Source organism: Oncorhynchus kisutch, linkage group LG23, assembly GCF_002021735.2.
Source record: "Oncorhynchus kisutch isolate 150728-3 linkage group LG23, Okis_V2, whole genome shotgun sequence".
Taxonomy (NCBI): domain Eukaryota; kingdom Metazoa; phylum Chordata; class Actinopteri; order Salmoniformes; family Salmonidae; genus Oncorhynchus; species Oncorhynchus kisutch.
Genome location: NC_034196.2, coordinates 2,007,147 through 2,019,762, shown reverse-complemented (window position 1 = coordinate 2,019,762; position 12,616 = coordinate 2,007,147). Strand labels below are relative to the sequence as shown.

Below are 12,616 nucleotides of genomic sequence, written 5' to 3'. Positions count from 1 at the left end.
AAAAGTTTGTATTTTTAGATCATCCATTATAGAGAGGGTGGAGGGAAGCAGCAAGCGGGCGGGTATTAACTAGATCACCGAGGCGGAAAAATGTATCACTCTATTGTTACTAAATTAATCAGTGACATGTTAGATATCAGCAATGGCCTTGGCATGCAGACCTACATGTAAGCCTTTGGGATCTCTTCCTTTGCCAGTTGTGCGTGGCAGAAGGCTTCAGCTGCAAGCATACAGCGTAGAGCTAACTGACTAGCCTACACAGTTGCCTATATTACCCACAGGTCGACAATGACTAATCAAAGCACCTTCAGTGCCCTGTTAGTAATTATGAACCATGGCCTTGGTTGCAACATTGTTCTGGTTTCCAAGGCTAAAATGATTTGTTTGACAGAGTTCTAGACAAGACAAGCAATTCCAATGCTGATCCAACTGAATTCAGTGAGTCAATTAGACTGGGTTGATTGGGCAGTGAGTCTGTAAATGTCAATATTGCCCTCACTAGGATGGAGCCGATACACAGGATGGGCAGAGAAGAACACTCAGGAGCATTCCAGAACCACTTAAGTCTAAAATTCAACATTCCAGAACAACCCAGTGAATTCTGTGAATGCACTGGCTGATGCGCAGGGGTAACCAAAACACATTTCTAAAACACCACCATCACCAAAATTGGATCAGTGGAAGGACATTTTTCTTCTTTTATTGATACACTGCCACTTCATGCATTTACAATACAGGGGAGAATTGCAGGTGAGACAATACATTCCCCTGTTTGCAGATGCAGACCGAGGTCGTTCAATATGCGGCCATTTTGGAGATTCAATTCCAGCCTCCGCCATAAAAAATAAAAAGAGAGAGAGAGCGCTTATCATCACCATAATCTAACAGCCAGTATAGTGCTGACTCTGTAGGGGGCTGGGATCATGAGGTTGCAATGCTGGGACGATCGTTTCACTATGCCCCAGTGTCATATTAACATTAAAACTAGAAGATAACTAGTCAGTTGCACAACTGAAAGCATGCAAATGAAAACTAGTTATTGCCTTTCCTTTTCCAGTTCCATAATTGCATTTGCAATTACATCAACATCCAAATCAGTTTCTAAATCGAATGATCATTTAGGGCCATCTGCATCTCCATCATCGCACCATTTCCATATTCGCCTACTTCTCCGCACAGCCCCATAATGTACACAGTTATAGCCTCTCAAGGTTTAGTCATTTATTTCCTGCAGATATTAGGCTAATGTTCTGAGATTTTAATTAGGCTAGTAGGCTACATTGATTCCCTTCTAGGTGAAAAACAAGTGTGCATTTAGTAGGTTAGTCCATGGATGAAAACACACTGCTATTTATTTGATGAATAATCCAACAGACCAATACAATGACTAATGCCCATCGGCACAATACACACAAAGCTTGTATGTAAAAAATAATAATAATAATCTAGAATCTTACCATGTCCACTCCCTCTGCATACTTAGCTATGCCCCCACAGAATTCAACCCACTAAAAAACTGTCAGTAAAATCACTAGAGAAAACAAAGCAACATCGAACAAAGCAAACCGCTAATAGCACTACCATATAAACCTGTCAAATTTAGCCTACAAAGGGTTTAAAGGGGGTGCGAGCAATGAGAAGCAAAGGGGGAAAGAGAAAATGAAAGAACAGAGGGGGCTGAGGAAGAAGAGGACTGCCTCTTACTACCTCATGAATATTGCATCAATCTTCTCAAAATGCATCTCCTGCTTAAATTGAGCAAATTCTACATTTTACCAGTTGATGCTTGCTGGTGCATTAAAATGAATAATGAAAAGGATCCACCTTGTGTAGGTCCATCAGTAATGGTTTCCAATTCAGAGCCAATTCTCTCTGCGTCCTACCCACCGTGTTAACGCCTTCCTCTCTCCAAATGAGGATTCCATCTTGACACGATAAAACAACCAGGCAGGCGCTCACATTTCCCTTTCGCCTGACACCGGCAGGGAATGTAGCACTACACTGGATGGATAAGGTTTTCTGTGTGTGTGACACTGTATGGTGGATACCCCCTAAGCAGATAGCTAGACCAGAAAAACCCTGCAGTCAGCTGCAGAGCGTCAAATGCCCTTCCCTTGACACCACAAAGAAACAGTAGGCAGCCACTTAGTGACGTTAGCCTACACTTGGCCCAACTAACCCAGCGCTACACAGCACAATACAACCAGGGATTAACCAATGACGAAGTCAACACAGACTAAGACAACCACTGACAGACCAACCCCATAGCAACCAGAGAAAGACAGCATCACACAGCCACAATGACATGTCTGCTTTGTTTGAGCAAAACCGGTCGCTAGGCTAACAAGCAGAATCCTAAGGACCAGCCCACTCTTCTCCTCCACCATCTTAGTACACCACCAGCAGCACACACCAGCAGCACTGATATTTTGGGCATTTGGCCAAGAGCAGGTTCTCCTTCACCTCATTTTTCCAATACTTTACTTGTTTTCCTTTCCTCCTCAAGCACAATGCAGGTTTTTTTCTTTTCACACAGCCCTTGCAGTGATGATAAAGTGAGAGTAGAGAGGATGCATGCAATGAATGCACATCCCCCACAGTCCTCTTCCTCCCTCTCCCACCAACCAACCATCAAAACAAAAGGCTTAGTGGCTATGCCTCACTATTCACACTAGCTGCTCCCTGCCTGCCCCTAATCCCCATTAACAGACAGAATTTAAAAAACGTCTCTCCATTTTTTGTCTATCATGGAAAAGAAGAGGGGGTCTTTAAAAACACAGAAAGGAAAACCTTACCCCATCTCGGTAGCAGTGACATTCTCCATCCCATCTCCCCCAACTGTGTCAGACGTTGAAAGCTCATCCAGCCAGCACCCGGTCACATGATCACCCGGTACAGCCAATCACCTGGCAGCGAGACCAGGGCCAACCTTGTTTTGCTGTTTCCGTGGTTGGTTCTGCAGTGACCGATGCTGGCTGGCTGGCTTCCAGCTCTGTGGCACAGCTGCTTCTCCTGGCCGACTCAATTAGGGCTCTTTTTGTGAAGGGTGCTGGTGGGAGCCCCAGGCACAGGACAGCAGACCAGGGAGGGAGCTGGGTGACGGGGTGTGATGACAGGTCAGAGAGCCCTGAAGGTCACACCACCGACCGGGGCGGAGGTTAGGAGGGGAGCAGGGGGAACCAATGCACAATGACAGCAGCACAAAACCAACCCCCAGAGAATCAATAATGACAAACACAAATATGGGGCAAACACACACAGGGCCAAAATCAAACAATGATTTAACAACCTGCACAATTGGGTTAACCCTCTGTAAGCTAATAGGAGATGGACTATTAGTTTATACATTATCCCGTTAACTTAAAGACAGACAGGATTGTGTTCATGTTCATTAGATCCTTTCTATTTAAACAAATTGGCCTAGAGTTCCCCAGATTTGTTTTATTGCCTAATGTCCCCTCCCACCAAAAAAAAAGTTACATCAAAAAGGAGGAATGTATAGAAAAGCCAAAGACACTAAATAAAATGAAAATAACTTGACACTTTGTTAAACCCAATCCTTTCATTTTGGGCAATCGATCACAACTGTTACTAAGCAGGCTCGGGTCTGACCAGCCTCAGACACGCTCACGTTCCAAATGCAAGGAAGCTAATTAGGCAAGTGGCAAAAACAGACATATCAAAACATGGTTTCCATGGTTAAATAATTGATCAGTACACCAGGGGTACATGGAACTAATTCCTGAAATGCAAAGCCTGTTGGAGTATTTTTCAAATCTGAAATTATTCTTTGGCCCCATTGTTTACTAGCTGGGTCAGCCAAAATTGAAATCGATGCTAATGTTACCTCGCTAATATAACTAGTTGTTTTCTCCAAATGTGTGATTGGAAGCCGAGATTAATTATTTATACACACAGTTCAAGTCAGGTTACATACACCTTAGCCAAATACATTTAAACTAAATTTCACAATTCCTGACATTTAATCCTAGTAATAATTCCCTATCTAAGGTCAGTAAGTATCACCACTTTATTTTAAGAATGTGAAATGTCAGAATAATAGTAGAGCGAATGATTTATTTCAGCTTTTATTTCATTCATCACATTCCCAGTGGGTCAGAAGTTTACATACACTCAATTAGTATTTGGTAGCATTGCCTTTAATGTTTTGGCTAGCCTTCCACAAGCTTTTTTGGCCCATTCCTCCTGACAGAGCTGGTGCAACAGTCAGGTTTGTAGGCCTTGATCACACACACTTTTCCAGGTATGCCCACAAATGTTCCATAGGATTGAGGTCAGGGATTTGTGATAGCCAGTCCAATACCTTGACTTTGTTTTCCTTAAGCCATTTTGCCACAACTTTGGAAGTATGCTTGGGGTCACTGTCCATTTGGAAGACCCATTTGTGACCAAGCTTTAACTTCCTGACTGATGTCTTGGGATGTTGCTTCAATATCTCCACATAATGTCCCCCCCCCTCATGATGCCATCTATTTTGTGAAGTGTGCCAGTCCATCCTGCAGCAAAGCACCCCCACAACATGATGCTGCCACCCCCATGCATCACAGTTGGGATGGTATTCTTCGGCTTGTAAGCCTCCCCTTTTCCCTCCAAACATAACGATGGTCATTATGGCCAAACGGTTCTATTTTTCTCCCCATCAGACCAGAGGATAATTTCTCCAAAAAGTACGATCTTTGTCCCCATGTGCAGTTGCAAATCATAGTCTGGCTTTTTTATGGCGGTTTTGGAGTAGTGGCTTCTTCCTTGCTGAGCGGCCTTTCAGGTTATGTCTATATAGGACTCGTTTTACTGCGGATATAGATACTTTTGTACCGGTTTCCTCCAGCATCTTGACAAGGTCCATTGCTGTTGTTCTAGGATTTGCAGAATGCATCTCCTTCCTGAGCGATATGACAGCTATGTGGTCCCATGGTGTTTATACTATTGTTTGTGCAGATGGACGTGGTACCTTCAGGCGTTTGGAAATTGCTCCAGGATGAACCAGACTTGTGGAGGTCTACAATAATTTTTCTGATGTCTTGGCTGATTTCTTTTGATTTTCCCATGATGTCAAGCAAAAATGCACTGAGTTTGAAGGTAGGCCTTGAAATACATCCACAGGTATTGACATAATTTGAGTCTATTAGCCTATCAGAAGCTTCTAAAGCCATGACATCATTTTCTGGAACTTCCCAAGCTGTTCAAAGGCACAGTCAACTTAGTGTATGTAAACGTCTGACCTACTGCAATTGTGGTACAGTGAATTATAAGTGAAATAATCTGTCTGGTAACAATTGTTGGAAAGATTACTTGTGTCATGCAGAAAGTAGATGTCCTAAACGACTTGCCAAAACTATAGTTTGTTAACAAGAAATGTGGAGTGGTTGAAAAATGAGTTTTAATGACTCCAACTTAAGTGTATGTAAACTTCAACTGTGTGTGTGTGTGTGTGTGTGTGTGTGTGTGTGTGTGTGTGTGTGTGTATATTTATATATTACACACATACACTGCTCAAAAAAATTAAGGGAACACTAAAATAACATCCTAGATCTGAATGAATATAATATTCTTATTAAATACTTTTCTTTACATAGTTGAATGTGCTGACAACAAAATCACACAAATTATCAATGGAAATCAAAAATGTATCAACCCATGGAGGTCTGGATTTGGAGTCACACTCAAAATTAAAGTGGAAGACCACACTACAGGCTGATCCAAATTTGATGTAATGTCCTTAAAACAAGTCAAAATGAAGCTCAGTAGTGTGTGTGGCCTCCACGTGCCTGTATGACCTCCCTACAACGCCTGGGCATGCTCCTGATGAGGTGGTGGCTGGTCTCCTGAGGGATCTCCTCCCAGACCTGGACTAAAGCATCCGCCAACTCCTGGACAGTCTGTGGTGCAACGTGGCGTTGGTGGATGGAGCGAGACATGATGTCCCAGATGTGCTCAATTGGATTCAGGTCTGGGGAACGGGTGGGCCAGTCCATAGCATGAATGCCTTCCTCTTGCAGGAACTGCTAACACACTCCAGCCACATGAGGTCTAGCATTGTCTTGCATTAGGAGGAACCCAGGGACAACCGCACCAGCATATGGTCTCACAAGGGGTCTGAGGAGCACATCTTGGTACCAAATAGCAGTCAAGCTACCTCTGGCGAGCACATGGAGGGCTGTGCAGCCCCCCAAAGAAATGCCACCCCACACCATGACTGACCCACCGCCAAACCGGTCATGCTGGAGGATGTTGCAGGCAGCAGAACGTTCTCCACGGCGTCTCCAGACTGTCACATGTGCTCAGTGTGAACCTGCTTTCATCTGTGAAGAGCACAGGGCGCCAATCTTGGTGTTCTCTGGCAAATGAAAAACATCCTGCATGGTGTTGGGCTGTAAGCACAACCCCCACCTGTGGACGTCGGGCCCTCATACCACCTTCATGGAGTCTGTTTCTGACCGTTTGAGCAGACACATGCACATTTGTGGCCTGTTGGAGGTCATTTTGCAGGGCTCTGGCAGTGCTCCTCTGGGTTGTAGACTCCGTCTCATGCTACCACTAGAGTGAAAGCACCGCCAGCATTCAAAAGTGACCAAAACATCAGCCAGGAAGCATAGGAACTGAGAAGTGGTCTGTGGTTACCACCTGCAGAACCACTCCTTTATTGGGGGTGTCTTGCTAATTGCCTATCATTTCCACCTGTTGTCTATTCCATTTGCACAACAGCATGTGAAATTTATTGTCAATCAGTGTTGCTTCCTAAGTGGACAGTTTGATTTCACAGAAGTGTGATTGACTTGGAGTTAGTGTTGTTTAAGTGTTCCCTTTTTTTGTTTGAGCAGTGTATATATGAATTTAACTAATCTACTGTCGACATCAGGATACAATTTGAGAGCACTAGAGCTTTGTTCACACTGCCGTTTTAAGTGACCAAATCGAATGTGCATTCAGACTGCTGACATGGCTACTATTTAAGAATAAAAATGTACTCCTAATATTATGCAACTTGCATTCGTAGGAAACAATTACTCTCACTGGAATATCTTAGAAACCATAAGCACCTGCAAACAGGCTTCTTGCGCTGTGTGGCAAGTTCACTTTACTTGGACATTAATTTGTGCCAACACATTGCTAACCTTTGTTTAATCAGCTGCTCTTAGCAAAAATATGTTTGGCGTAGTGTTGCGCGGTACACTGAAACTTCAACACTTTTTCGATACTGTTTGATACTAGAATTTGTTTCACTTTGTGTACTTCTGTCAAAACGTGTCTCACGTCGTCTACTGATTGAGCGAGGATCAAATCTGTCTGTCAGCGCAGCCAATGTGTCATTATAGCGCGAGAGCACCGTGCCTGCGCCACTTACTCAGTGCTAGCTCTAGCCTGTCCTGAGGAACCACTGAACACACTGAAGTCTGGGTGGCATCACCACTTACGCTGCACGTTAGTTAACACACTTGAATAACATTTGAAACTTAATTACTGTTCCCAAAACAATGTCCAGTACAGGCTAGAAAACGTTACAACGCAAGAAGCTTCCAGCTTTGTAGGCTAACTTTCCTTACTAGCTTACAGTTGAAGCCAACATAAATTCACTACCCCTCTTGTTTGTGATAATATGCAAACCATAACATAAAATATTTCTGATTACAAAGCTGAAGGTCACCAAAAACATTATTAATTCACTTCATCTCCCCCCGCCTCACATCTCTCCCAGTCAAGATCATCTTTGCTCAAGCCTCAAACTGACTATGAATGACGTAATGGGTCTTAAAGAGACAGTGTGCAATTTTAGAAAATAAGAGATTGCTTTTTCTATGCAAATGATGTTGAACAACGGAATAATTCCCAAATGGAAGGGACTTATTAATCTGTAGCCTCGTGAAATCAGCCAAATCAAGCTCAATAACCCAATGCATGCACACACTCCTATTGAATATGCATTCACCTGTATTGTGAATAGGCCTAGGCTACATCTTGATTTACCCAGTTTAATCAACAGAGATTTAGCATTAAAATAAAGTAGTCATTATGCTAATGTAGTTAAATAATTTTTACCAAAGTCAAATTGATTGTACAATTGATTCATTAATGCATAGTTTCAACAATACACAATGTAATGATATTGAACCCAAAAGATCTGTATGGTTCAAGTGCCATTCATGATTCCTTGCACTCAAGTTGTCTAGTAAGCTAAGATGACTGACAATGCTCACGATGGAAGTCTCCCAGCTGCTTTGAATGTTTGAAATCATAGTGTAAGAACACTTTCATTAAAGCCTCAAAGTATAAGATGATCCAACTTTAAAAATGACTCCTTTTTGGCTATCCACAGGGGTCAACTAGCTAGATAGGTAGCTGCTTAACTTGCTAGCACATTCACTAATGTGTTTGTAACTTAAGCAAGTTTGCTACCACTTGCATTTGTCAAACTGCCAGAGAATCTAGCAAGCAATGCCAAATAAGTCTAAAAACAACTTGAGGGTAAATAAATCAGATTTGACAGTTAAAACCAGTCAATGCCAGGAATTAGATTTGTATCCGATTTACATTTTTAAATGTGGCTTGAAATATCAGATGAGATGTGCTCTTTGGATGTTCAGACTGTAGGAAAAAGATCAGATTCTAATTGGAATTAGATTTGTATCCGATTTACATTTTTAAATGTGGCTTGAAATATCAGATGAGATGTGCTCTTTGGATGTTCAGACTGTAGGAAAAAGATCAGATTCTAATTGGAATTAGATTTGTATCCGATTTACATTTTTAAATGTGGCTTGAAATATCAGATGAGATGTGCTCTTTGGATGTTCAGACTGTAGGAAAAACATCAGATTCTAATTGGATATGCAGTGTTTTTGTTGATTTGAGTCACTTCAAAATGCCAATGTGAACAAGACTGTTAGTAGCTTTGACTGCACGCTGTCAGTGCATTCAGAGCCATCCAGTGGTTAGCCACACTAAAAGTGTAATTATCCTGTGAAGCAATTGTTGACAGTCCACCACAACATAGCCGAGAGTCACCTGATTAGCAAGGGATAGTCTGTTTAATTGTATTGTGTAATAAAAACAGTTTGAGATTGTGGGGGTCTTCACTAGTTAGCATGGGGAATGGGGCTCCCCGGGAAAATGTCTGAGGTTGCAACAGTAACCAAGGGGGCGGGGCTTAGGGAAGAGTCAATTATAGATAAAACCTTAAGGGTCAATTCTACTCTAGGGAGTCCTCTGTAAGCACTGAAACGGATTCAGTCATTGTCTTCCGACAGGTGGCGTCACTTTCCATGCGACGCTCATCCTTCAACCGACATTGTGACGATTCCGCCAGCACAATCTGAACAAGATTCCGTAGGCCTTTATTAAAAATACCAGAATTTATACCATAACACTTGTTTCTAAATGTGAACAAATAACAACTGAGTAGATATACATTTTCAATAAATACTTCACATAGTCCCATACCCAAAGATGTAGGGTGAGTGAGAGTGAATGTCTTGACTGACTGTTAGGAAGGTAGTCGCTAGCCTGGAATTCAAAACCCATTTCCCTATGAGATCTAACTTACATAACAATAGTAGCCCGATGCTCCACTTAATAGATCCCCATCATGTGAGTGGAGGAGCACAGAGAGAACACTGGACGTCCCAGCCTTCACAGCAGGAACTGGTTTCTGGAGTCCGTTTTTCAGGAGGAGCTCATATTACAACCAAGCAGAAAATAGTACTAGTAGTCTACTACACCAAAGGACATGAGCTATTTTAGTGTGGTATATTAAATGCTTCCTTCCTGAAAGTCAGCTGAGATTCTTCCCTGTCTCCTCCATCTTAGATTCACAGTACCATTCTAGAAGAGATTTCTTAACAACCTCAATTAAAAACAGTCAGGAAATGAAAACATCGGAATGAGCTTCTTGTTAGTGTTAAATCATAGCTACTCCTCAATGCGCACTCTGCTGTTCTTTCTACCTCCCTCTCACTCCTCTATCAATCTGAATGGATGCCCTGTATCGTCAGAAAGAGAAAAGAGAGATGGGAAAAGGAAAGTGTTACTGAATGCAGGTTTTTTCATGCAAATGAATGTTTGTGAAAGAGCCAGGGAAAGCCAGACGTTGGCAGCCAGAGAACCCTTGTTGGCTGGCCTGCCCACCCCCCCTCTCACTGGTGGTGGTGTTGTTGCCTTTACTAAAAATGTTCACACATCCATTCTCCCAAGTGTGTGGGAAAAATGTTTCATTGACAATGTTCAATTCCAGACATCAAGCTAAAGATATCTCAGAGAGAAAACCCTGAAAGTCCTCCCACCCAGTCAACTCAATTGTGGGGGTACCAAAGTGCATAAGTAATTTCTATAAATTAGTCTATTCGTCAAGATACAAGCCCACGGCTTAACAATGCTAACACTTTCATTTCTCATCACTGGTGGGGGTTTCAAACACGTCATGATAATATAAAGTAGTCATCTATAAAAATGGAAAGAACTTAATGCAATAAACATTATCTCCTGAATAGCTTGTGTCTGTGTTCACCAAAATAAGCCAAACAGAAGGCTGTTGAGGTGACCAAGGTTACCAGCTGCACAGAGAACTGCAACTCATTGGGCCCTCCAAACATTCTACATTTGTTCTTTTCCCACTACCAACACACCTGATTCTACTAGTCAATATGAATCAGGTGTGCCTGTGGTCGAATTGAACAAATATATGGAAAAGGCCAGCTGGGAGTTTTCGAAGAACTCTGTTGGGAAACAGTGGGCTACACAACGCAAGAAGTGCTTGATGTCGAACAGCGAGTGAGGCAACGGAGCAGAAGAACAACACTTAAAATATATTGACCCTAGAAGTGCAATGCCCTCAATGTACAACAAGGTGTTTACAACCACAATGGTCAGCTGCCAAATTTGAGCAATCAAATACTTCTGTATTAAAATCTTCCTCCATCATTCCTTCCTTTGTTTACATAATCTATAAAATGTTCCTACTATGCCACTGTAGCATGGTTTCCGTTAGAAAAATGCGGCACTGGACATTTGACCGGCAGCAATTTTATATACCGGACATTTAAGAAATTTACCAGACCCATAGGCTTTGGTTGTGGAACCGGATTAGGGCGTACACCCACTGTTTTCAGAATGACAAATCACATTTAGTTTATGGAAATTTATCTTAAGAGAACATGCAACGGCATGAGTCATTCTTACCGAATTCCGATGAGTAATTTGAAGATGTTAGAATACATATGCGGGGCGTCAATAAGGCTAGGGGAAGCTAAGCTTTCCCTAAAGTAAATTAAATTGCCAAAATGATAGCTTACTCATGTCTATAAAGAAATAAAAAATCATTCAAAATAGGCTACTACACCAGAAAGCATGCTTTGGCCACAGAGGATCATTAATAAAAAATAAATATGTTTGCGGTGGATTGTTTTTAATTGCGTAACTGAGTCGGACGGGCCCGTGGCAAATACTAAATAGATGATCGTTGAGTTGCGACTGTCAGCTAAAATTTATAGAGACCCAGCCAGGAATATCACAATATTTAAAAATACAAATCTTGGAAAAACAGTTCAGAAAACAAATGGATGTTGCTGTAAAGAGAAGACAAAAGACTCCAATTTGTCTTTAAGTTAACAACATTTTCAACTTAATTCAGCGAAGAGTACCAGCAGAGAAAAATCTGCCATATCCCCACTGAGTGTGCATATTCACCATCTTTATCATTGGGTCAATGTCACATTTGTTTTTGGACAATAATTTCCTCCTCCAGGTTAGATGGACGTCATCTTGTATTTGTCTCCCCCCCTTTTCGTAGGTCTAATATACAGATCTGGCGTGGTTTTTATTGATCTATTTGTCAGCGTAAGCAGAGTAATCTCTGTTGATTTAAAAAAGATTCTGCAAATGTCTCCAGTCACATGAAGTGTAGTAGAATTGCATGAAGTGCAAAAAATAAAAAAAATACTCTGCAAAGAGAAGTAATGCAGGCTGATATAGCCTACTCTACAGCAAGTAATGCAGGCTGATATAGCCTACTCTACTACTCTACAGCAAGTAATGCAGGCTGATATAGCCTACTCTACAGCAAGTAATGCAGGCTGATATAGCCTACTCTACAGCAAGTAATGCAGGCTGATATAGCCTACTCTACAGCAAGTAATGCAGGCTGATATAGCCTACTCTACTACTCTACAGCAAGTAATGCAGGCTGATATAGCCTACTCTACAGCAAGTAATGCAGGCTGATATAGCCTACTCTACTACTCTACAGCAAGTAATGCAGGCTGATATAGCCTACTCTACAGCAAGTAATGCAGGCTGATATAGCCTACTCTACAGCAAGTAATGCAGGCTGATATAGCCTACTCTACAGCAAGTAATGCAGGCCGATATAGCCTACTCTACAGCAAGTAATGCAGGCTGATATAGCCTACTCTACTACTCTATAGCAAGTAATGCAGGCTGATATAGCCTACTCTATAGCAAGTAATGCAGGCTGATATAGCCTACTCTACTACTCTATAGCAAGTAATGCAGGCTGATATAGCCTACTCTACAGCAAGTAATGCAGGCTGATATAGCCTACTCTACAGCAAGTAATGCAGGCTGATATAGCCTACTCTACTAC

At 42.0% G+C, this 12,616-nt stretch overlaps 1 protein-coding gene across 3 annotated transcripts in view; it reads right to left on the bottom strand.

The window, feature by feature from the left end:
- Window positions 1-12,616, bottom strand: part of LOC109868722 (adenomatous polyposis coli protein) — a 73,124-nt gene that overhangs the window by 43,525 nt on the left and 16,983 nt on the right. Inside the window, exon 1 of one of the 3 annotated variants that reach the window (XM_031802354.1) lies at window positions 2,796-2,885. The exons of the other annotated variants lie outside the window; for them this stretch is intronic. The gene's annotated coding sequence lies outside the window, so the exon portion shown is untranslated. Of the gene's footprint in view, window positions 1-2,795; window positions 2,886-12,616 lie in introns of those variants that run through there. 3 annotated transcript variants of the gene reach the window in all.